General features: G+C 42.2%; 1 protein-coding gene across 2 annotated transcripts in view; it reads right to left on the bottom strand.

Moving 5' to 3' along the window:
• PPARGC1A (PPARG coactivator 1 alpha) overlaps positions 1 to 25,223 on the bottom strand; it is a 663,089-nt gene that overhangs the window by 548,861 nt on the left and 89,005 nt on the right. The gene's annotated exons all lie outside the window — the stretch shown is intronic.

Raw genomic sequence — 25,223 nt, 5'->3', positions numbered from 1 at the left:
CATCCTGGTCTGATTTTTTTTTTTTCTTTTTCTTCTTCGTACTTATTTTCCGTTACATAGCTCTGTGCACTCTGGGGCAGAAAAGATTAGTCAGGAGTTCCTTGCCTCTTCCCCAGGAATTTCAAGTCTCTTCCCCTTTGCTCACACTGGTTCCCCATCCCAGCACACCCCACACCCGGCTTTCTCTACTCTAAATCCTGGTGGTTGCATGAGCTCGATTCAACACCGGCTCCACCACAAAGACCCACGGGAGCACGGATCAAGAGAGATCTATTAAGCACCCACTAAGCTTAAGGACCCTTCAATTACAGTCAGACCAGCTGTAAAATGTGTGCTTTCACAACAGCAAATGGAAGTTCAAGTACCTTCCTGAAAGCAAGAGAGTTCAGAATACATGCGTCAATTCTTTGGTAGTCCCTCTTTTTGTTAAAAAAATTTTTTAACGTTTCTTATTTATGCCAGGTAATAATATGGCTAATGTGTACTGAATACACATATACAATAAAATATATTGCATGTATAGTCTCAGTGTTTCAATGTAGTCCTGAATAGCCTTTGGGGGCAGTAGACTATTTCTAATGTAACCGGTTTGAACTGAAGACAGATATCACTTTTGTTCAAAGAATAGTACAAGTATTTTCTCCTCTTGATTTCCCTTCCAAGTTATAGATTAAAATATATTAAATGGTATCAATAAACTGACAAAAAAAGAAGTCACAACTGCACCTCTCTTTTTTTTAACAACTGCACCTCTATTATTTAAACTGCTTCCTGAAAATTCTGACTGGATATTTCTCTTTAAGATTTACAATGGCGCAGATTTTATATATCTTTTTTTGTGTGGTTAAATTAGTAATAACAGCGTTAAAATCTTAAGAACTGTACAGTACTATATTTAATTATCTTCTGCCATAATTACACTGATTAAACACAGCATAAGAGACCATAAAGATAGATAAAACATTATGGCTACAAAACTGTTTTTTAATGTCCATAAAATGACTATTAAGCCCTAGGTGACTAAATTAATATCACCCATACAATTTTATGGGATTTCTGTCCACGTCCAACAGTATCATTTGCTGTGATGGCAGATTTTTTTTTTTTCGTAGCAGTATTGAAACTTGAACTAACGCTTTTCAAATAGATGAGAACACGGTGGGCTGACTTAGTCAACTTTACCGGAAGAAGAGGTTTGTGTTTGACCAACGCTTCAGGCTAATATCAACTGTAGGCATTTAAACCCAGAGACCACCCCACTTCCTTTCTCATTTACTCCTCACCCCAGCAGGCAAACAAAGAGGTAACATTTGCTGGATGCATTATCCATTTCTGCATTTCCTTCTAAACATTATCTCCAGAGATTTGGGCTTACACTGACAGCACAGGCAATCAAGGGAGCAGAGTTACATTTTCCATCGGAAGAGCGAGCCTGTGAAACGCCCAGGGACGTTCATACTGAGTGGCCCGTGCTATTACAGAGGTTACAGCACACGACAAAACCCCGAGAAAAATTCACTCGAAAAGCCAATCCTGTGGGGAGGAAAAGAAAACTATTTGAAAGCTTTGCAAATATAAAGAATAGCTCCCCAGGATCATAACTTAGCAATTAAAAAATTATATATACATATACACATACAATCAGCAGAACTAAAATAAGCCTACTGCTCTAAATGCATTGTCACCGCTAAAAATCTGCACAGATTTTTCTAACAGTGCTTGAAAAATGAAAATAGAGTTTAATACTAAGATGATTCTTTTATTAAATCAACAAATATATTTTAAGGACCTATTGTGAACCAGCTAAGTCCTAGATGTGGTAGATAAAACAGTAAACAAAATCAACACAGACTACAGAGACAGACTTGTGGTTGCCAAGGGGGAGGAGGAAGGAGGGGGAGGAAAGGGTTGGGAGTTTGGGATTAGCAGGTGCAAACTATTATATATAGGATGGAAAAACAACAAGGTCCTACTGTATAGCACAGGGAACTATATTCAATCTCCTGTGATAAACCACAATGGAAAAGATCATGAAAAAGAATATATATATATGTATAACAGAATCACTTTGCTGTACAGAAGAAAAATTCACAACTTTGTAAATCAACTATACTTCAATAAATTTTTTTAAAAAATCAACACAGGGCTTCCCTGGTGGCGCAGTGGTTGAGAGTCCGCCTGCCGATGCAGGGGACAGGGGTTCGTGCCCCGGTCTGGGAAGATCCCACATGCCGCGGAGCGGCTGGGCTCGTGAGCCATGGCCACTGAGCCTGCGCGTCCGGAGCCTGTGCTCCGCAACGGGAGAGGCCACAACAGTGAGAGGCCTGCGTACCGCAAAAAAAAAAAAAAAAAAAAAAAAAAGAATGAAATAAAAAATCAACACAGTCTCTGGGACCTTATGAAACTTACAGTCTAGTGGACGAGGCAGTAAACAAACAGTGATACAAATAAACTGTGATAAGTGTTTTGAAATAAAAGTGAAGAGTACGTTGAGAAAAAATAACAGCAGTATTTACTTTAGATTGGATTGGAGACAGGAGATCAGCTTGTCTAAGGAAGCAAAATTTAAGACATGAGGACGTATAGAAGTTAGGTTGAGGAAGGCATCAAAGAAACAACATTCTAGGTAGAAGAGACACATGATTCAAGGCCCTGAGGTGAGAAAGAGCTTAGTGTGTTTGACACGCTGGCAGTACACATGTACCAGGAAAGCAGGGTTCAGATCCGTTTTAGTTACCACTTGCTCACAGGAGTGTCTTGTTCATAGAAGGTGCTCACGGACTATCTACTAAATGGTTGTTAAGTGAGTAGATGTGGCCAGTGTTCCTGGAGTTTAGTGCGCAACAAGGGGAGCAGCCTGAGATGAGGCTGTTCACCCAGGCAGAAGCCACATCATGGAGGGCACTGCCAACATTTTGAAGACAGCTCCACTGCTTCACAACACCCAACAAACCCAGAGGCAACTAGTTTCCTCCTTTACTGATTAAACCCACGGACTTCCTATGCCTTGTAATACTCACTTATTGCGTGGTTTTCAAAGGCAGAGACCATGTCTTACTCATTTTGGTGGCCCCTGTGACTTGCATGGAATAAAACGCGTGGAATAAAAGGCACCTGAGTACTTAATGACTGAAAGTCCATGCATGGAGTCCTTGGTAGAGATCAGGTAGTGTCCTAAGCACTTTGTATGCATTAGCTCACTCAAGTTTCAAAAATATCTGCAGTAAGTGTGTGTGCGTGTGTGCACGTGCATAAAAGAGAGAGAGGTTTTCCTTATTTTTGTTTCCAATTGCAAGTGAGAAAACTAAGGCTTAACGGAAGGTTAGGGAGCTTGCCCGGGATCACGCTGCTAACGATCACCAGATCTTCCACCTCTAGAATCTGTTCTCTTATCTATCACCCTATGCTGCCTCCCTCAACCAGACTCTAGAGGCGACAACTCCACTGATTTCTCCTTCGAAGAGAAATATACATAATGGCTACCGGATGATACATAAGGGAGTCTTCCCTTTATTATATTACCAAGATTTAAATGTGTGACGCAAAATGTATTTTCTTCATGTGGGCACGGTAAAATGAAGAGGATTGTTGGGTGAAACAGATTTCTTCCAATTACACTGGGTTTGGGAACAATTCAAAAGCTTTACAGACTCCGTGACTCAGAGCCTTGATTTCTTTGGGTTTCCTCATGGGCATCCAACCCAGTTTGATCCACTGGGACGCCTTGCTTTGTGGGCTGCTAGAGTAAGCCCCTGACTTCCTGAAGATCATTTTGTGGTAGAACTCTGACATGCTTTCCTAAAAAACAACACTTCCCCCCATACTGGTGACAGAAAACTGGGCTAGAGAGACTAGGACATTGACCCACTGTGGCATTCTCATTTTCTGATCCTGTCAATGAACTTCAAACTGAGCTCTGAAGGTCAACTGGCTTCTGGGATTCATTTGGAGGAAGGGGGGCCAGGGAACCAGAATAGAAAGTTTCAAAATAGCAAAAACCACCATGAAAACACTCTGCTTCTAGAGTCTCCTGATTCAGACCAAACCTTTATTCACAGATGAATTATCCTGTATCTTTACCTCCCATGCAAGTTTCAATGCTATGGCAGCAAACACAGAAAAAGTGATGCAAACCTAAAATTTATTTGACTGCCTGGATTAAAGATAACACCTTGTATGTATATGCAAATAGTTAGGGCTGTGGGTAGAGATTCGATGCTACTTTTTAGGAAAACTATTTAGTCTGTACATTCTGAACAAGCAAAGCTGTCCTGAAATCTGCCCTGTCTCTGAAAAAATAAAGAAAAAATAATGAAATGTTCCAAATGATTAAAACACCAATTTCAGGTTAAACCAAGAGCAAGGATATCTACACCTGAGACGTAAGGAAAAAAGGAGGAATGGGACAAAAACAGTTCCCTTATCTAAATCACCAATTCCCTCAGGAGAAGGTGTAACATAATAATAGCTCACACTTGGTAAGCACTTCCTGAGTGCTGGAAAGCATGCTTTCATGAGAACATATTTAATCTTCCTATCAACCCTATAGGCAGGTCATATTATTATCCCATTTTACAGATGAGGAAACTGAAACAGGCAAGTTAGGCAACTTGCCAAAGTTTCACAGCTAATAGATATGACTTGAACCCAGAAACCCTGGCTTCAGGGTCTTTGTCACCAACTACAACACAGCCTCTAGTTCATTATGAGCAGAACATGGAGAGAGGACAACAAAAAGAGCTGTTAGAAAAGAACAGATCAGGTGGGGTCAGGAGCAAGTAGACCTGGAGACTCAGACGCTCAAATTTAGGTTAGAAGACAAAGAGCTTAGGAAAAAACCCAGAATTCCTGAGCGGAGTTGTGATGTGCTGAAAGCAGTATTTAAGGCAAATTATTCTGAGTACAGATGTTTTGCTTGATATGGAGTGTTTATAAAAAGCCATCACAATGCACATTAAATAATTCAATATAAAAAATTAGTTAACAGAAATAAGCCCAGATATAATCCAAAAACTCTTTCCAAAAAAAGACACTAACTACCCAATGTAAGAAGTGTTTAGTCTTAAGTATTTAAAATTATTTTATTGTAAGAATTGAGCTGAGAGGGGCAAAAAAAAAAAGCTTTCATGGTACAGAAAACATACAGCATCCTGATTTAGGGCATAGTGTACTCTGAGACTATTTTCTAACCAAAAAATCACAGTTGTTTTTTTTTTCTTTTTTTAATATGGTCTTCTAAAAAGAAGCCCTCCTGTAGTCAACAAAGAAGAAAGAGATTTTCAATTTTTTTTCTTTCAGGAAGGAGTTTATTCTATCCTGGGAAGCAGTTTCTGTGCAGAGCTGCAGAGCTGGGTACTGTATTGGTTGGGCTCTAGGGTCGAAGTCAAAGCCTCGAAGGTTGTTATAAACCTGATGGACGTAAATCAAGGAGGCCCCAGAGGGATGAATTTGGGGTCCATTGTGTTGCTATTCCAACTCCCAAATGAGGTACCCTGGGACTTTAACAATACAGAGTCACCAGAGAGTAGAGGGGAGAGGCCAGGAGAAGCCTGGGATATGAGGGACGGGGGGAATGTAAGCTGACCCAGAGGCAGAACTGGGTAGGGGGAGAGAGCCCGGCATCTGCAGAGCAAGTTACAAGCTGGGGAAAATAACACAAAGACATCAATCCGACAGAAAGCAGAGAGATATCAGGCACTGGCCCCAACCAGGAACTAGGTGAGGGGGCAGCTAGGATAGGAATGGCCAACACGAGTGGGTAGAACTCCAGCAGGTGACAGAAGAGGAAGTTCTAGAAGCAAGCTCTAGGGAAGGGAATTCAGAAGAGCTAACGGACTAGCTAGGATTCTACATCCTGTGGGCAGGGGTGATCAGAGGTGCCAGTTTCACCCCCCAGATCTCAGCGGCAGGTCTAGCCAGGCACACACACTGAGCTGTAGCCCTCAAGGTCTAAGGATTTGATTCTCAAGCCGCAAAGGGTGCTGGGCATTCTCCCCAACCAACCCATAAGCAAATACATGTCACCAACATCCGACTGCCAGCCCCAAACCTGGGCATGTGCTCGGTGACCTTGGAGTTTTCCCCCTACCTATGGAGCACGGAACTCCTTGTTTACCAAAACCTGTTGGTCTTTTTTTTTTTTGCGGTACGCGGGCCTCTCACTGTTGTGTCCTCTCCCGTTGCAGAGCACGGGCTCCGGATGCGCAGGCCCAGCGGCCATGGCTCACGGGCCCAGCTCCTCCGCGGCATGTGGGATCTTCCCGGACCGGGGCACGAACCCGTGTCCCCTGCATCGGCAGGCAGACTCTCAACTACTGCGCCACCAGGGAAGCCCCTGTTGGTCTTTTTAAACAGCCTCCTCCTCCCTCTAGACCGGATGCTCCTCAGAAGCAGGTAGCACTTTGTATGCTTCCTTCCTGCTCTTGTGGAACTTAATGCTGCCGTGTGAGTGCTTTAAAACCACCCATTAAACAAATCCTGTCTGGAGGTCTCCACCAGCCTTAAGGCTGAATTGAAAGAAGCCGTCTCCCAGCACAGGTGGGGCAGGGGTTCATTAGCTGATAGTCAGTTTTCTCTCTGGACAACGTGTAGGGCTGTTCAAAGGCTGGCAGAGGATCTTGGGATTTCAGGGCCATGTTGCACATGTCTAATCCAACCGGCATCGCCAGCAGTAGAACCAAAATCTGGCTTAGTGCGGTAGGATCGGCAAAGCCAAGCGACCCTTTAAAATAATCATTTTTTCAAATACTCTTTTGTCTTAAATACCGACCTGATTTCTTTGCCAATTCCTTTGTCTGATTCTTAAATACCACCCTGATTCTTTCCTAAGAAACTAGGTGTGTATTCTGCAAGCCACAAAGCATTGCCGATGAGTAATCAGAGAAGCCAAGTATACAGGTGGGAACCTGAGTGGAGACTGAGAGATGAGCCAATCGGTCTGGGTCCCCCCGTCCCACTGTGGGTTTTTTTTAAAAAAGTCAGGGACGATGTCCTCCATCTTCATCAATATTGTATCAGCCAAAGAAACAAGTGGTTCTATTCTCTTGTTTTCTAGAGCAGAAACTGGCCAAGTGGTTCTATTCTCTCGTTCACTGGGGTAGAGGACTCGGCCAGTACAATTTTGGTTTCCTGACTCGTGAGGTTTGCTAAGGACAATGCAAGAGTGGGGCAGAAGATGAAAAAAAACATATTTTTTGGAGGTTCAGAACCTCACTATGTCACTTACTACTGCTTTAAGCTCAGAAGAGTTGTTGAACCTCTCTTATCTGTACAGTATGATGTTACCTACTGCACAGATTGAAATAAGGTTAAGTAGGTTAATCAATATCCTTGGAACACTGGAGATGCTCTATTAATCTTCACTTACCTCCTCTTGTCTCTCCATCACCCAAGTCTTCTGACATTCTAGAAACCCAGGACCACAGGTGGGAATTTGTTGAAACACTGGAGCTAGAGCGTTTGATTTTGAAAAGAAATGATACGGCCCTTCCTGACTGGGTTCAGAAAGTACCTTATCATTAGGAAAACTCTAGACCAGAGAAACTGAGATATATTGGTCTGCTATTGCTGCTACAACAAATTACCTCAAACTCTGTGATTTAAAGTGATACAAATGTATTACCTTACAGTTCTGTCCATCAGAATTCTGGTCTCGCCAGGCTAAAATCAAGGCAGTGGCAGGTCTGACTTCCGTTCTGGAGGCTCTGGGGAGGACCGTTTCCTCATGCAGTGGGGTTGTTGGCAGAATTTAGTTCCTGGCACACAGCCCCTGCACCTCGGGACCAGCACCAGGGCATCATATCCTTCTTTCCCTCTCACCACAGCCAGGAAAAGTTCTCCGATTTTAAAGACTCACATGATTAGATTGGGTCCACTCGGATAATCCAAGAGAATCTCTCCATCTCAAGGTCTATAACCTTAATCATATCTGCAAAGTGCCTCTGGCCATGCCAGGTAACATTCACAGACTCTGGCGGGTCGGGACGTGAACATTTGGAGGGACGGGAGCCTTATTTTGCCTCCCAGGCTACTTGCTGAACATAATTCATTAAAGTGTGCACCAGTTTACACCTAGAATGCCGGGACCTTGGTCAGGGAAGGTTATTGGTGGGGTCTTTCTACCACTTAGTTCTCTTCTAATTAGCTAAAATGACGTTTCCCCAGATCGTGTTAAGAAAAAACAACACTAACCTATCATTTAGAAGCGTTCCTTTGTTGTTGACTTGGACTTTTCACAGGAGGCAGGTTCAGCTTAAACCAAAATGGGAAAAAGGTGTTCAGGGAATCTGCCCCCAGCAAAGAAAAGCCAGGAACTGTTTTCGTCACCCGGGATCAGCTTCCCTCAGAAGGCTGCAGTGACTTACCAAAGCTACATTTGTCGTGACCTCATCTCTGCTTCTATTTACAACACACAGAAACAACTCACAATTCATGACTGATGGCATGGGACGCGGGAGGCAAACAGATTTGAAAAGCCGTGTCCATCATCCTTTCTACAGCTTCTGAGGCATGGCCAAGCCTCCACCTCATTAGTCAAGGGACCTTCTAAGTAACTTTCCAACCCAGCTAAATAGGCGTGGGTGCCGGAAAAAGGCAAGAAGGGTCGAGTGGGAAGACAAAACGGACACAATGAACCCTGGGCCTTTTATTGGCAAAAAAAAGAGGAGCTGCCTGCCACTCATATCTTCATCCATGGCAAGATGCCCCTTCGATCCATGCCCTCTCCCCTTCTCCAAATTGGATTTATCATCTCCAGCCCCTGATACAGAATCCCTGGTACAGGTCAATGACGGTCATTGTGAAAAACAAGAAATAGAAAAGCTTACCACTTCCTAATGCTTTTTAGCCCCAAAGCACAATAGTACCTTTTATATTTTTTTCAACGAATGCCTCATATGAAATGATAATGTTAACATATCTGAGATTATGGGCTAGAAAAGAGCAAGCGCCAGCACCTGGCAGTCACGCACCAGCAAAGCAGCACTTGAACGGCATGGGTGGGGTGGGGAAGAACTGATATTCCTATTGTTATATTAGAATCCTATTTATATTTTGGCCATCAAATTAAGGCCAGCTGCAGCAAGGCATCCTAAACTTATTGCAATCCTCACTACTATCTCTGTAAGATAATGAGTTTCCCAAGCATGTGTGAATTGTACTAGGCAAGCTACAGGGAGTCCCTCTCAGTCAATATTTTCATAGAAAGTCACTTTACGGGAAGGCCCAGGGTCTGACCTAAGCTAATAAATGATTATCCTTTGCTACTAAAATCAGGCCCTAATTAACTTGCTAATTGTTGGTCTCTGTTCACAGACATTAACCTGAGTTATCCCACCATATACACCTGTAAGTAAATTACAGGCTCTATTCTCAAGATGAACCTTCTGTCCAAGAGGATAAATGTGACTTCAGTGTGTCAGCCACACCTAATTCTTTTAAGTGACCAAGTGTAAAAGATTCTATTAGGGGCATTTCTCCAAGCAAATTAAATGGACACAAACTGCCTCTAATAATTTATTTCCTCAGTAGAGTCTATGGGCACCACTCTTTGAAAGGCACAGTCTCCTTTTTCATACATTTCTCCTTTATAACAGTAACAGCTACCCTTGCTGGCTTTCCAAGCAGTCTAAGCTAAACATTGTATGTTCATTGTCACCCTGAATCCCCACAAAGAACTATGAGGTATACGGTATTATTATGCCCATTTTATAGAAGAGGAAACGAGGTTTAGGGAGTTCAAGTGACTTGTCTTGGCCCATACTGTTAGTATCCATCCATATCTGCTCTGCAATGGACTGAATATTTGTGTCCCCCCAACAAATACATATGTTGAAATCCTAACCTCCAAGGTAATGGAACTAGCAGGTGGGAGGGTGGTGCCCACATGAGTGGGATTAGTGCCCTTATAAAAGGGACCCTAGAGAGCTCTCCTGACCTCTTTCTACCATGTGAGGATACAAGAAGTCAGCAAGCGAGCAGAGGGCCCTCACCAGATCCTGACCATGCTGGCACCCTGATCTCGGACTTCCAGCCTCCAGACCTGTGAGAAATAAATTTCCGTTGTTTATAAGCCGCCCAGTCTATGGTACTTTGTTATAGCAGCTGAGCTGACTAAGACACCCTCCATACTCACAGGTTAGCATCCTTAGCTTATTCCTAAAGCCCAGACTCTGCCCCAGGGCTTTCTCTATTCACAAGAGCACCTGGGCTTATGAGTAGGGCAGTATGCAAGTGCCAAGGAGTTGATGTTCCCTGTCCCAGGAGCATCCCTCAAATAAAGACAAATGGGAGTTGGTGGGTAATACTTGAGCTTCCTTGCTCCTCAGGTGGGACAGGCTGAGGAAGGTCTGTATGGTTATCCAGAGGTCCCAGCAGAACTGGGTTTCTGGTGCCCACAGCTGTCTCCTGGTCATTAACACACCTTGCACTGGCTTCCTGACCCTCTCCCCCAAGACAGTCAAGGGCCTCCAAATAAATGTGCACCCAGATAAGTAACTGCAACTCAAGTCTAAGACTTGGGGTCAGCTTCTGGGAGAAGCCAACCTACAATGTTTGTCCAAGGCCATATCACCAGTAAATGGCATGGCTGAAACCAAACCCAAGGTAGCTGATGCCAAAGGCCACACTCCTGCCCCCTCAATTATACCATCTCCTTTCATCACGGATGCCTGGTGTCTTTACAAAAATTCCCCTAGGAAATGAATACACACCCCCAAAACCCACACCTTCCATCTGAGTGGAAGGTCAATCCATTCCTCCCATTGATCAGGCCAATTCTCCACTTCTTTCCCTCTCACAGCTCACATTCAATCCATCAGGAATGTCAACATTCAAATACATCCAGAATCTGCCATCTCACTACCTGCACAGCTGCCATTCAGGCCACCATCAACTCTCCCCTGGATCAGAGCAAAGACCACCTAACTGGCCTCCCTGCTGCCACCCTGAGGCAGCCACAGTCCATTCTCCACACTGGAATGTGTGCCGCTGGAATGCATTTCTAAAAACGTAGATCAGATGATTTCACTCCTTGCTCAACCATCCTGACTCCAGAATAAAATCCAAGCTCCATTCTATAGCTCACAAGCCCTCCTTGTGGTCCCACCATCCCCTCCTGGAACACATCCCCACCTCTATCCATCCCTTGCTCTGCTCCAGCCACACTGACGTCCTATCTGATCAGAGGCCATCTATATGGCACCCGCCTCACTCTCTGTTCCTGCTTATTTGTCTTCTGAGCGCTGACCACCATTACCATCACCTGGCTGTTATGTATGTGCCTGTGTATTGTCTAGCTCCCTCCCTAGAAGAGGGGCGTGGTGTTTCAGCACGGCTCTTCTCCAGGCACTGGAACAGTACCCTGTGCATCAAAGACTTTCAGTACATCTGTTGAAGCAGGAAAGTGCTGGAGAGGGCATAGACCCAGGAGCTGTGGTGTCAAAGGGGCAGGACCTAGTTCCACCCTAGAGCTCAGTTTTTCTTTTCACCTCTAAAAAGGGAAGAATAATAATAATATCTATCCCCTGGGATAATGCAATGCTTATATATAGCATGAGCCACAGCACAGTTGAAATCAGCTATATTACATAGCTTAAATATGGATATATAAATACATATCTTATATAGAGCTTAAATACAGATAAGGAGTGTCTAGTGGGCAGTGTCTAGTGCGGGATAAGAATTCAATAGAATGCAAGCTCTTGGTGGGTGAGGAGTGCAGGAATTGCGGGCAATGAGGCGGGGACCTGCATGAAGTGTGCAGGCAACCACCTGCCAGTAGTTAGTGTGGCTGGAACACAAGTGAAGCACGGCAGGCAGCTAGGGAGGGACAGGAAGAGAAGGAGGTGGGGGGCAGGCGGCAGCCGATGAGAGATGTAGCCGGCACCAGAGCCCAAAAGGCTTTCTAGGGGAAAGACAAAATCTGATTTAAATGGCAAATGGGAAAACAGTTTATACGAAATACATCAGGGATTCAGAGACCCTACAACTCCCCAGTTTACCTCTGAGAGTCGAACTGCTAAGTTCCCACAGCAATATAGTCACTAAGGCCTGAAAGGGAGACTTTTTTTTCCTTTCACAACCAGTATCAGCAAGAATCTCATGAACATTCCCCAAAGGAGATTAATTCATTCTGTCTCTGTCTCTCTCTTTTTCTGTCTCTATCTCTCTCTCTGTCTCTCCCTCTCTGTCTCAATATACTATTCTGTAGATGGGCTGTGCATGTGACACCCTGAGTTGGATCATTTCCTGTTTGAATGCCTCTGTTTTAACTTCTCGGCTTAAAAGATCAAAGAGAAAAATCTAGTATTTTTTAGTGCAAGAAACCCAGGTGAAGGCTAGAGAAATGTATACCCAGGGCCCCAACAAAAAGGAAGAAGCAGAATCCAATCCCATGTAACAACGCCCACCTCCTGTTGTTAAGCGGGCAAAGACCACACCATCAGCTAGAGAAACCCTGTCCTGACCTGTTGGAAAGTCAAGACAGCAGAAGAGGGAAAGGGGCAGCAAGCTCGTGGCAAGAACATAAAGCATGTCCCTTCCCTTGGACCAGTCTCCTCAAACACAAATGCGTTGTCCAGAAGAATTTCCCACTTGGGAATAAAGACAAAACAATAAGCTGGACTTCAGCCCAACCCTGACATTCTGAAGGAGTTTTTCTGTCATAATAAAACTTTAAGACTAGTAAGACCAAGTCCCATGTGAAACTCATATTCCTTCAGGGTTGCAATTTATCCAGAATATTCTTCACAGACCTATCCCTGGTGTCGTATTCTGAAGAGACTCCAGTCATGGGTCCCCACCCACCAGTGCCTACCTTTGAGCTCACCCACTTCAGATACTGGATATGATCATCTTCCTTTTTTCTTTTTAATATATATCTCCTACCATCTCATTTGGTCGCTCCAGACTCCTAGGCCAATTCCAGCTCAAGCACAATCCCTGAGACCTAGCAGGCAATCAATAGAAGTGTGCTGAACTGGTGAATGAATGAATGGATTCATTCATGATCAAAAGATCAAAGATCTGCTTTTCTTGGGGTAAAGAAGTAAATAAGTAAATTCACTGAGCGTTTTTTTTTTTTTTTAAGCAGGGTGCAGAGGAAGATGAAATGATTAGGTTTTTTCCCTCCACAAATTAAATTCCACAGCCAAGAGGTAGCCAATTACAAGCTGCATTGCCTTAAAGTAAAGAGAAGTACTTATTGGTCCCTTTCTCCTCACTTCCAGAAATCTCAATCCAGAAAGCAATCTCAATCCTTGCTTCTAACTTTCCAAGAAATGTCTAGAGGTGGTTTGCAAGTCTCTTCATCCAAACAGTTACACTCATCTCCCTTAGCTGACATAGTCAGGCACAGTCTGTTCCCAAGAATCCTGGTTAAACAACTACCGCTCACTTCCACACTTGGATTTCAGTAGAACGATGCCCAGCATATGATGACCTTCCTTTTATGAGACAAACTGAGGCACTAGAGAGCACACACAGAGGCCCTTTTGAAATATCATGCCTGCAAAAAAAACCCTCAAGATGTCCCAAAGCTCACTAAAAAAGAATCAATATAGGACCTTATTCCAAAAGACCCCAATAATCATTAGGAATTTCTATTCAGCCAACTGCCGAGTACAGATCCTAGGGCATCTCCTCACCTGGATGTCATCCTTTCCCACTCTCGCTTCAAGCTTTTCTGAAACACTGGATTCTTTTCAGGAAATGTGACCAGGGACAATGCCTTTATTTCCCACAGGAAACCCCTTCACAGAGTTTGAATGTCTTTTTGGTGAAATCTCATTCACGGACTCAGAGCATTTATAAACCTTTTGTACATTCCAATTATATAACACTTTTTGCCAAAGAAAAATTGGGTTGATTTATCTCGGCCCCAATCTTTTATTCAGAGGCTGGGCTCCCTTATATGTTTAGACCTAACATTCGTGGTGGTTCAATATAAATATCTGGTGCCAGCCGGAAGTAACCATATCACTAATTACTATTGAATTATAGTGGAAATCATATAGGAGTACTTATAACATTCAGACTAGGACAAGAATCTAGTCTGAATGTTCAGACAAGGTCTGAACATTTCCGTGTGATTAATGTTATTAACACAGCATTCAGTTCAGTAATATACCATAATGATCTGGCTATTATATTAAAGTGTTACTAAATATTCACTTAGCTCCAACAAAAACACAGTGGGTGTGAGGTTTCTTGGTCAGATTTGGGATTTAAACAGTGCTCTTTGTCGGATTTGAGCCTGGTCTGAAGCCCCAACGAACAAAGTCTGCCTACTAAAGGAATGTTTACAAAGATCCAGAAAATACCCACAGAAGGAAGCAGTTTATCATAAACAATACAAATATTTACTTGATTATTTAATGGGTGCCCAGCATGTCTGTCCTTAATGTAGCATTAGCTGACATCAGGAACACACCATATGTGCAAATAATTAATTCAAATTATGCTTTCCTTCCAGTGAGTTCTCTTATAAAGGAGGGGAATTAATGTGGAGGCATATTCAGGAGCAGGGAATTAGAGGCACTCTCTCCATGTCTGCCTTTATGGGTACCTAGTTTTTAATACTTCATCCTCACTGTCATCCTGCTGCCAAGAGCTGATGGCATTTGAAATGCTCCTACCGTGTTCCTTATGTAATCAGTAGGATGACTAACACAGCGATTAAAAACCTGACTTGGCTCAAGATTTTCGTATAAGATTAAGCTTTAGAGGCCCAAGATCGCCAGAATAAGTCCACCTCTTTTAACCACCACCACAACTGCAAAATAATCGGCTTGCAAATATCAACAGTGGATGATCCATCATTCCTAGCTTTCAGGAATGGAAAGGGAAGAAGGCCATTCAGATGAATATAAAGTGTTTCCAGTGAAGGTGCTTGAGGCTTATTTATAATAAAGACATTCATACTCTATGAAGGGGTTTCCTGTGGGCAATTACACCATCCCTTTTCTCTATGAATTAATACATGGCAAACTTTGGTTTGCATAACATTTCAAATGGCAAAACCCTTAGCAGAAGGGACGTTCAGACACAAAGTGCAACATTAAAAGTTGCAAGCACTTAAACCATATATTCTTGTGGTGGTGCTTGCAGGGAGGTTAGGTGGCCTCAAGTGCCGCCCCCCGCCACCGCCCTCCAATTCTGCAAGAGGTGAAGGTCTGTGGCTTCTCCCCGACTCTTATGACATCATGTTCTTACATATTTTTTCTCTAACTGTTCAGGTGAGTAATATTTGAGAGTTTTTTCTTTATAAGAATAATAAGAAAAGAAGACAGAAAAATCAAAGAAGAATTTCGAACATCCCTCTGATAAGGAAACTGATCCTTCCTGAGAGCAAAGCATTCCAGGCCTATTATGTAATTATTTACTTATATATTTTGTATATATGTGTGTATGTATGTGCCTATATACATGCACGTATTATAGAGTTGCTGTGAGGATTAGATAGTATACATGAAATAATTACCACAATATCCAATATCTAAGCTCTCAATAAATGTTAGCCACAATTACAATCCTTGGATTGTATCCAGAGCACAATGCTTGGTACACTGTGAGTCCTCAAATATAGCAGATGAATGAATAATTACTAATCCTCATAGTATGCCTCTACATAACAGAAGCCTAAGGCTCACAGAAGTTATGTAGCTTGTGCAGGGTCACACCTCTGACAAACACTAAATCTAGGATTTGAATCAGATTTGTTTGAGTCTAAAACCCTGGCCCTTTTCACTACATCCTGCTGATTCTCAAATACCTACAATAACAAACTAATGCAGAGATGGCATTGAATAATTGAAAAGTTCATTGATCTATTTCAGATTTCAATGGGACTTCAAACAAAATAAACCTTCCCACCAAAATAAAGAAAAGGGATCTTCTAATTTATTTTAAAATATTTCACAAGATTTCTCAATGTTATACAGATGACTACGAAAAGTTTTAACACTCAAAATCATAAACTTATTCCCTGCCCAGTGACATTTTCTTCTTTCTAATGAATCTGTACTTAAGAGGAAAATTCCAAAAGTGAAACAATGGCAATGACTGAGTAATTCATAGCTCAGTGCTATATGAGCAATTAATTAAATCTCTCCAGCAATACAGAGAAACCAGTCATCTGCCCTGTATTTATTTTATTTCATTTCATTTCCTGTATCTTGTATATTCCCCAAAGCAATTCTTTGCAGTCATTTTACCTCCCATGCACAAATCTAATAATCCCTCTTGTTCTTAAGCATTGCGTACACAGCATTGTTATTATATTATTAAATGTACATCAGATAAATTCAGTTGTGCTGCATTCTCCAATATACTTCTTTTTCCCCAATCACTTATTTTCTATTTCTCATAAGTAAACACTGAGGTCTTTATTAGCGATAGGTTTTTTTATTTTTTTAACCTATGCTTCAACTTTTTTTCTTATAAGTTTTGTTGCTAATCACAAGATTTAGTCAGTCTCTTATGCACATTCACGACTCTGTAATCTTAACAAGCTATATGCAGATGATTGACAGATAATACTTGACAGGTTCAAAATTAGAGAATATACAATGAAAAATTCAGAACACCCAGATCACTTAGTATGCTACCCTTTTCCAGTTTGGCTTCTCTCATAATCATCAACTTGGGAGGGAGAGGGGGAAGGGAGGGAACAGGTCTGAACATTTCCTCACTCTCTGATCTCCTGGATGAAAAACCACTGGGCTTGAACCAGTCTGAAAAAGCCATCAGTCAGAAATCACCTCACCAAGAGTTGAAATTCACACCATCAAAACATGAAGTTGAAAATATGATTCTTCAGCATTTAAACCAAAACACCAGCCTCTCCTTTCTAGAGTCAGCCAAAATATTCTTTTCCATATTTTATTCAGTTTCATTCATTGAAGAGAGTTATCATTTATGTAGCATTACTCCTTAAATCTTTAATGAGAAAAGAAATCATGTCATGTTTATTGAAATGATTAGCCCAAGTTTTATTGACTCTGCACAATTTATGTGACAGTTGATATTTACCTGAAGGCTTTCTATCCCGGAAAGGATTGATTGATGAGTTCCCACTATAACATTAGACTCAACTACTAGAGATCGAGCTAAGAAAAGGAGCTTGTTGGTTCTATTTTGTTTTATTGCCCTTAACTTCTTTTTTAAGCCTCCTCACACCACAACCAACAGCACACATCTTTCTCCTGTTTTCAGGAAAACTGGGTGACACAAAACTCTTATCAATGAAACCAGCAGCATTAAATGTTTGGGAAGAGCCAAAGGCCATGCCTACTCAAGCAGATGCTACTCCAAAGACTCTGACCCTGATTCAAGGCAGTCTACTCTGCCCTCCCCCAGATCTAGTTTCAGTCAACATCCCATTGTGATGAATTAGGAGCCAGCAAAACCTAACTTGGGCAGGCCTTTCTTAGAGGTCATTCACAGGAGAATTCCACTGGCACCAGCCATGGGTAGGACCTTCTGTCCTCTGAAATAAAAGTAAGTATTTTCCTCCCTTTTCTGTTACCTTCCAACTCTGATCATGTTCACAAGATGACAACTATGTTGGGATTCCATCCAGGAACATTTTAGGAGGGGAGAGAAATCAGTGCCTGAGGGATCATTAGTTGATGTGCACACTTGTGGAAAAACAACAGGGTTGTAGGTGTTAGATCCCTGCTCTCTTCTGGTGTGGCCATTCAAAATAGGTCATAATGGATAAAATTGTTGAAATGTGGCTTTAGTCCTTTTAGAAAGCAATTGCTGTCCAGAGAAGCATTTGCGTTAATGGTTGGTAATCAGTGGTAAGAGCCCAAGGGTTAGTAACTACTCCTGTGGAAGGAAAAGTGGGCATCTGAGGAAGAAATGGGGAGTCCTCTGGAAAATCACAAGGAAAGAGGAGAACCCTGGATTTCCATCATCAGAGAAATGTACACTGAATAATCAGGCCAACTTCGACTCAGCAATCTGTTAAAGGGACAGTTTCGAAGTTCTGCGCAATTTGAGGGTAGAAATCCTGAAATATCGCTATGGGTGGGACAGCCACAGAAGGTTAACAGATACTTCCAATAAGTGATAAAGATATTTTGTAGTCATGGTAACCTGCATGCAAATTTAGAACATTTATTTTAAAAGACTTCTCTCCCCTTTCTCCCAATATTACTTCTAGTTTTCTTTTTTCTATATTCTTATCTGAAGCTGGGTAACTAAGATTCCAACAATAATGGAATCTAATTTTTGAGTTTCTCTCTTCAACATGGAACTTGGTAATTTTAAGGCAGATCCTCTGAACAAGGGCGTTTAAAATATCCATATATTACTGTATGCATTCGTATCATAATTTACACCACACAAAATGTTGAAAAGACCTTTAAGTGTCCTGTTCCCAACAGGCTGTGCAATAAACTGATTCATATTATAATGAATTTCTTGAACATTAAGCTAAAGGGAGGCAGTTGAAACTTAATATGTATGAAAGGAAGAACTTTTCCTGGAACAAAAATTAGAAGGAAGCATATACACCAGGAGATGCACAAGAAACAGAAAGGGAACAGTCAGGAGATGGCAATTTTCTCGTGGCCTGTTAACTCGGTTTCTTTCAAACAGTTTTATTCTTTCCTTTGAAATGAGAAGCTGGGCAAACTCTCCAACGATGGACTGGAGATGAGCCTTTATTCCTGGTCCTCACTCTGCCATATCTTCAACCTCCCGCTAGCACCCCAGCTGGCTCTGACAAGCACAATTTCAGAAGAGGACTGAAGCCAGGCCAAGCTTATTACCTCTTCCTTAGGCCACTGAGTTTAAAGATATATGGTAATTTGATATCAGCATCGATGGAGAAAAAAGTCCAAAAGGGCATGGTCGGAGCACAGATAATCGTCACTTCCTTCTTTTTGCATATTTCTGTTCTGTAAATCTTTTAATTGAACACGCACATCCCTTTTACACTCAAGACAAAAAGCCATCAAACTTATTTTTAAAAAACAGAATGAAAATCTAACAGCACCCCACCTCCTGTTCAAACTCTGAGATAGGGATGGAGGAAACAGTTTCCCTCTAACAGTTCCTTTTCACTGGTAAGGGCAGGTGGTGGGGGGAATGTTGTCAGTGACATGAAAGTTACAAGTAAATTAATTTGAGTTAGATAATGCCCATACCTTACATCTTGGATGCACTTTTCAATCACTATCCCATTTGTCCGAATTACAATCCTAGGAGGTAGTTAAGAGAAGTCGTATCAGCCCCAAGTCATATATGAGAAAACTGAAGCTCAGAGGAAACAGAAAAACTGCTCAGGGTCACACAGAGAAAGAAATATAAAACATCCAACTCATTCACTTTTTAAAAACACCATAGCTGGTAGCACGCCATGCTTTTTTAACACCCTGCAAAGCTGTAGCTATAAATGCAGCAAGAATAATTTTGGCATATTTGCTGTCGCATAATTATTCAAGAAGGTACAAGTGCCCTGTCAACACCTTCGATTCAGTCACAATGAAGAAAGGCAGTCAAGACTTTGTCTTTTATGGCCGCCCACCCACCGAATTAGCAGGGGCTTAGCGAGGCGGGACTATGTGCTATGGCTCAAGGTACCCACCGTGCGAGATGGCTGATGTTGTTAGTTGGGTGAGCGCAGCATTAAACAACGTGCTGGTTCCTTTTCAATCCTGTTTTCAATCACTGTGATTCCATCAAAGAGAAAGTCTTGGCTTGGAGATAATAAACCTTTACCACCTTCCTCAGCCCTCCCAGACTACTACCGCTTTTTAACAAAAGAAAAACAGGTTTCAGACTCATAACCTGCCTTGGGCAACAGTGTCTAGCTAAATATATTAACTTTTTGGTGTTCCCTTAACCTTTATTAGGTATCCTTCTGTTTATAGCAAGTGATACTGGTTTTCCATATAAATGGTAACATAATATTTCTTCTAGGAATAAATTTCTGGAGGTAAACAAAAAAGTGAGATAAACATATTAGGTTAAACCATGTGAAACCACTGGGGGCATTTTTTTAGATCAAAAATGGTCAAAAATTGGCCCTTTCATATGATTTAGACTAATGGATAGCATATGATAGATGGGTAGTAAATGATAGTGATTGTTTATAGATATGACAAATATATAGATATACTTAGAGATGACATATATACAGACATATTTAGATATGACTGAAAATTATAGTAGATGAATGACTTCAATTTGAGAAGCCTTGTTATTAGGACCATCATCGTATTAGGTTGGAATCTCATTTTTCAATAGCAATACCCTTAATCCAAGACAATGTGGCTTTTGATCCAATCAAAGTCCTTCTGGTTTCACTTAGACTGGACCTCACTGTGGCCCAGGGCCAGCCACAATGGAGAAGCATGTGCTGCAGATGAGCCAAAGAGCAGAAGAAACAAGACTACAGGACATCCCGACCCACTCTCTCTCATCACCTTCCTCTTGCCTTCCCTCATCTCCAATATGGAAATTATGTTAAACCACCATGAAACAGACAGACCAGCTTTCATCTATCAGAAACAATTTCATCCTGCCTCCATGCCTTACACACCCTTCTGTCCCTACTATGCTTCCTCCAGAATAATCAAGTTGCTTAGAGTCCTGAAAAGAGCTTTGAGTGATGGTACCTACCCTTACCTGCACTGTCCCCAACCCCCACCCACTGCCTTCTCCAAAGGAGAAGCTATGGAACATCTCTGGAAGAAGGAATCTCAAAAGTTCATGAGGAAGAGGAAAAGGAAAAGGAAGGGGAAGGGGGAGAATCCATGAGTCAGGGGTGAACACGGGAGCCTGCACCTTTCATATGGAGACCACGGAAAGTCAGTAGGATGGGCTCATTTTCACGAACGGCTGCCTCTCTTCAGAAACTCACTGGTGCTACTTATGAAACCTAAGAAAGTTACATCTCTCTTTCAGCCTCCAGAGTTTGGGAGGAGCACATTTTAATGCAAAGCTCCAAGCTTGCTCCACTTACTGTGAGGCAGCAGCTACACTAAGGACACAAGCTACAGTCTCCTTCCCAGTCTTTTCCCCACCAACTTGGTGACCTTGGCCACGTCACTGAACCTGTCGGCTTTGGGTTTACTTAAGTGCCAAAGGTGACATGGCCAAGGTCACCAAGTTGGTGGGGAAAAGACTGGGAAGGAGACTGTAGCTTGTGTCCTTAGTGTAGCTGCTGCCTCAGAGTGAGTGGAGCAAGCTTGGCACTTAAATCAGTGGTTCTCAAAGTTGGCTCCATATTAGAATCGAACCACCTGCAGAGCTTCATAAACAATGCCCAATCAGGCCCACACCTGGAAAGTGTTTAACGGGTTAGCACTGCGCCATGCATTTGCATTTGTAAAGCTGCCCTTGGGGTTCTATTATAGGATTCCTGGCATGGAGCTTCCCTGAGGGCCCATCCCAGCTCTGACATTCTTGGAGTCCCTGAACCTCATTTAGGGGCTGGCGGCCTTTTCTGGTTTCCATTGGCACTACCTAGCCTTTATCTATAAACACTTTTGCCTTTGCTATAATTGCAGTTCTTAACCTTATCGGGAAAACTGCCAACACCAAAGAGGTGAAGTTTATTCTTCTACAAAAAGGGACTTTGTACTTTGGTGGAAAACTGGCTTTGCAGCTATGCAGACTCGATTTTGAATCCTACTGTGGTGGCCTTGAGCAAGCTTCTTAATCTCACTAAGCCCCAGCTTTCTCATCTCCAAAATGGGGATGATAATACCTCTTTCATGGACGGTTGTGAGGAATGAATGTATATATAAAGCACACAGGATGTAAACACTGAATAAGTGTCAGTTACCCCTCCTTCCCTGAAATTTGGAGGTGACAGGGGGTTCTGTGCTCACAGAGGAAAGAGCTGGATGAAGGCCAGTCTGAATTTCCAGAACCCCAAGAGCAGTCTTTGGCTGAGCGGATCAACACCTGCCAGAGAGACACTTAGAGCTTCAAAGCCCGGCCTCCCACGAGCCACAACGTCCTCCCACCATGAGCCGCAACGTCCTCCCTCCCGTTAGCTGCAGAAAAGCAGAAACAATCCGGTTCATCGCCCTGGAAGGGGGAAGCTACAAGTGTGAACTAACAGAACTGCAGGCCATGAGATAAGTAGGCCAGTCCTGGACTCCTGCCGCCAAAAGCGCAGGAAGAGAGAGGCAACCGTCAAAGGAATGTAATGAGGAAACAGTGGAGTCTAGTGATACTGGGGCAAAGAGCCGTCCGCAACAGATGGAAGAGGAAAAAGATGAGAAAAAGAAAAGATAGTTGCCCTTTGCAGCATTGGCAGGGCCAGGGAATACATTTCCCAGATCCCTGAGAATAAACAGCTAGGGAAACATTCGGCGCTGCTGTAAGTAAGGTTGCTGTGAAAAATTAGCTTTACCCTCCCCATGCGTACGTGGCAGAGGAAAAAGACTGGAAGGAAACACAAAAATGTTAGTAGGGTTTGTCTCGAAGTAGTAAACTTGTTGGTCATTTCTAGTCTCTTCCATATACATGTCTGCAGATTGCAAATCTGTAATGAATAGGCATGTCTTTTATTTTCAGGGAAACAAATGGAAGGAATAAATGAAGCATGTCCTACAAGTTTATAATGACAGACAGGGAAAAAAAGGAAAGAGGCACGGGGTAGGGGTGGGGGTGGACATGAGATGATCAAAAAAGAGAACTGTGTTTTTAACTAGCAAATATGACAGAAAAGAAGCGACTCACAGATACAGAAAACTAACCAGTGGTTACCAGTGAGGAGGGGGGAGGGGCGATATAAGGGCTGGGGAGTGAGAGGTACCAACTTTGGGGTGTAAGACAGGCTCAAGGATGTATGGTATGACACGGGGAATATAGCCAATATTTTGTAATAACTGTAAATGGAAAGTAACCTTTAAAAATTGTATAATTTTTTTTTAAAATTTTTTAGAAGAGAGCTGTGTTTTTAAGAAGAGAGCAAATGAAAATTTGGTGGGTTAACCATTCATGAGACCCTATTTCCTAGGAGACTGGGGTCAGAATTTGCCACTGCAAATAGCAAACAAGGCTGCAGTCTATATTTTAACCTTTTTTGCTTGCAATGTTGACACTGGCTTTTCCAGTGTTTTGGAGCCTGGGAATTGCTATGTGATAGCAAACACAAATAAATCACTAAGGAATGTTGCTGCAAATGCTCTAGCAAAAGAACCTAGCTTTGAGCACAGACCTACAGAAACCAAAACAAAACCAAGGAGGTGCTTATATTTCATAAAACATCACTTGTCAGTATTTTTCCAATCTAAAAATACATGCAACCTCATACAGGATGTCATGGATTTCGAAGAGGCGATCCCAGATGTCAGAGTTAAAATTTTCCTACAACGTTCAAAATGCTTCCTATGGCAAAACTATGACAGTTAACACCCCTGGGGAAGGACAGGCTTTCGATGCAGGAAAGCCTCCGCTTTCACTAGGCCAAGGTCAGTGTTTCTTTTCTTCTGTCTGCCTCTACCTCTGGTCTGCTGGCATAGACCCACTCAGGGATCACAGAATAGCAATTGCACCCTGTTGCTTTATCCTTAGAGGTCTTCTGATGGGGCCTGGCTGCCACAAGAAACCTGTCATGAAGAAATCTATCATCAACTCTGTCCAGTTAGGGGATGTGGGACTTTTAGACAAAACAGCTAAACAGCTACCATTAAAACTCCTTGTGAATATAGCCAATATTTTATAATAACTATAAATGGAGCATAACCTTTAAAAATTGTGAACTACATTGTACATCTGTAACTTATACAGCATTGTACAGCCACTGTACTTCAATAAAAAACTGTTAATAGGTTAGATCTCGTGTTAAGTATTCTATTTTTTTTAAAACAGTAACAAACTAAATATATATGTATGTGTGTGTGTGTATATATATATATATATATTTTTTTTTTTAGCAGCATATGGTTGGGTCTTGCTTTTTTTTTTTTTTTTTTTTTTTTTGCGGTACGCTGGCCTCTCACTGTTTTGGCCTCTCCCGTTGCCGAGCACAGGCTCCGGACGCGCAGGCTCAGCGGCCATGGCTCACGGGCCCAGCCGCTCCGCGGCATGTGGGATCTTCCCGGACCGGGGCACGAACCCGTGTCCCCTGCATCGGCAGGCGGACTCTCAACCACTGCGCCACCAGGGAAGCTCTGGGTCTTGCTTTTTAATCCAGTCTTACCATCTCTGTTTAAATCATTTACTTTTTAAAATTTTCCCACAAATCCCATAAATATGGGTTAATTTTTTTTTCTTATTAGTTATCTATTTTATACATATTAGTGTATACATGTCAATCCCAATCTCCCAATTCAGCACACCACCACCACCACCACCACCCACTGCCTTCCCCCCTTGGTGTCCATACGTTTGTTCTCTACATCTGTGTCTCTATTTCTTTCTTGCAAACCAGTTCATCTGTACCATTTTTCTAGGTTCCACATATATGCGATAATATACGATACTTGTTTTTCTCTCTCTGACTTATTTCACTCTGCATGACAGTCTCTAGGTCCATCCACGTCTCTACAAATGACCCGATTTTCTTCCTTTTTATGGCTGCATAATACTCCATCGTATATATGTACCACATCTTCTTTATCCATCTGTCTGTCGATGGGCATTTAGGTTGCTTCCGTGACCTGGCTATTGTAAATAGTGCTGCAATGAACGTTAGGGTGCACGTGTCATTTTGAATCATGGTTTTCTCTGGGTACATGCCCAGGAGTGGGACTGCTGGGTCGTATGGTAGTTCTATTTTTAGTTTTTCAAGGAACCACCATACTGTTCTCCATAGTGGCTGTACCAATTTACATTCCCACCAACAGTGCAAGAGGGTTCCCTTTTCTCCACACCCTCTCTGGCATTTGTTGTTTGTAGATTTTCTGATGATGTCCATTCTAACTGATGTGAGGTGATACCTCATTGTAGTTTTGATTTGCATTTCTCTAATAATTAGTGATGCTGAGCAGCTTTTCATGTGCCTCTTGGCCCTCCATATGTCTTTTTTGGAGAAATATTTAGGTCTTCTGCCCACTTTTTGACTGGGTTGTTTTTTTAATATTGAGCTGCATGAGCTGTTTATATATTTTGGAGATTAATCCTTTGTCCGTGGATTCATCTGCAAATATTTTCTTCCATTCTGAGGGTTCTCTTTTCATCTTGTTATAGTTTCCTTTGCAGTGCAAAAGTTTTTTAAGTTTCATTAGGTCCCATTTGTTTATTTTTGTTTTTAT

The sequence above is a fragment of the Orcinus orca genome, chromosome 4 (genome assembly GCF_937001465.1).
Source record: "Orcinus orca chromosome 4, mOrcOrc1.1, whole genome shotgun sequence".
NCBI lineage: Eukaryota > Metazoa > Chordata > Mammalia > Artiodactyla > Delphinidae > Orcinus > Orcinus orca.
Note: the sequence above shows the minus strand (reverse complement) of the source record. Positions and strands in the feature narration are given on the sequence as shown.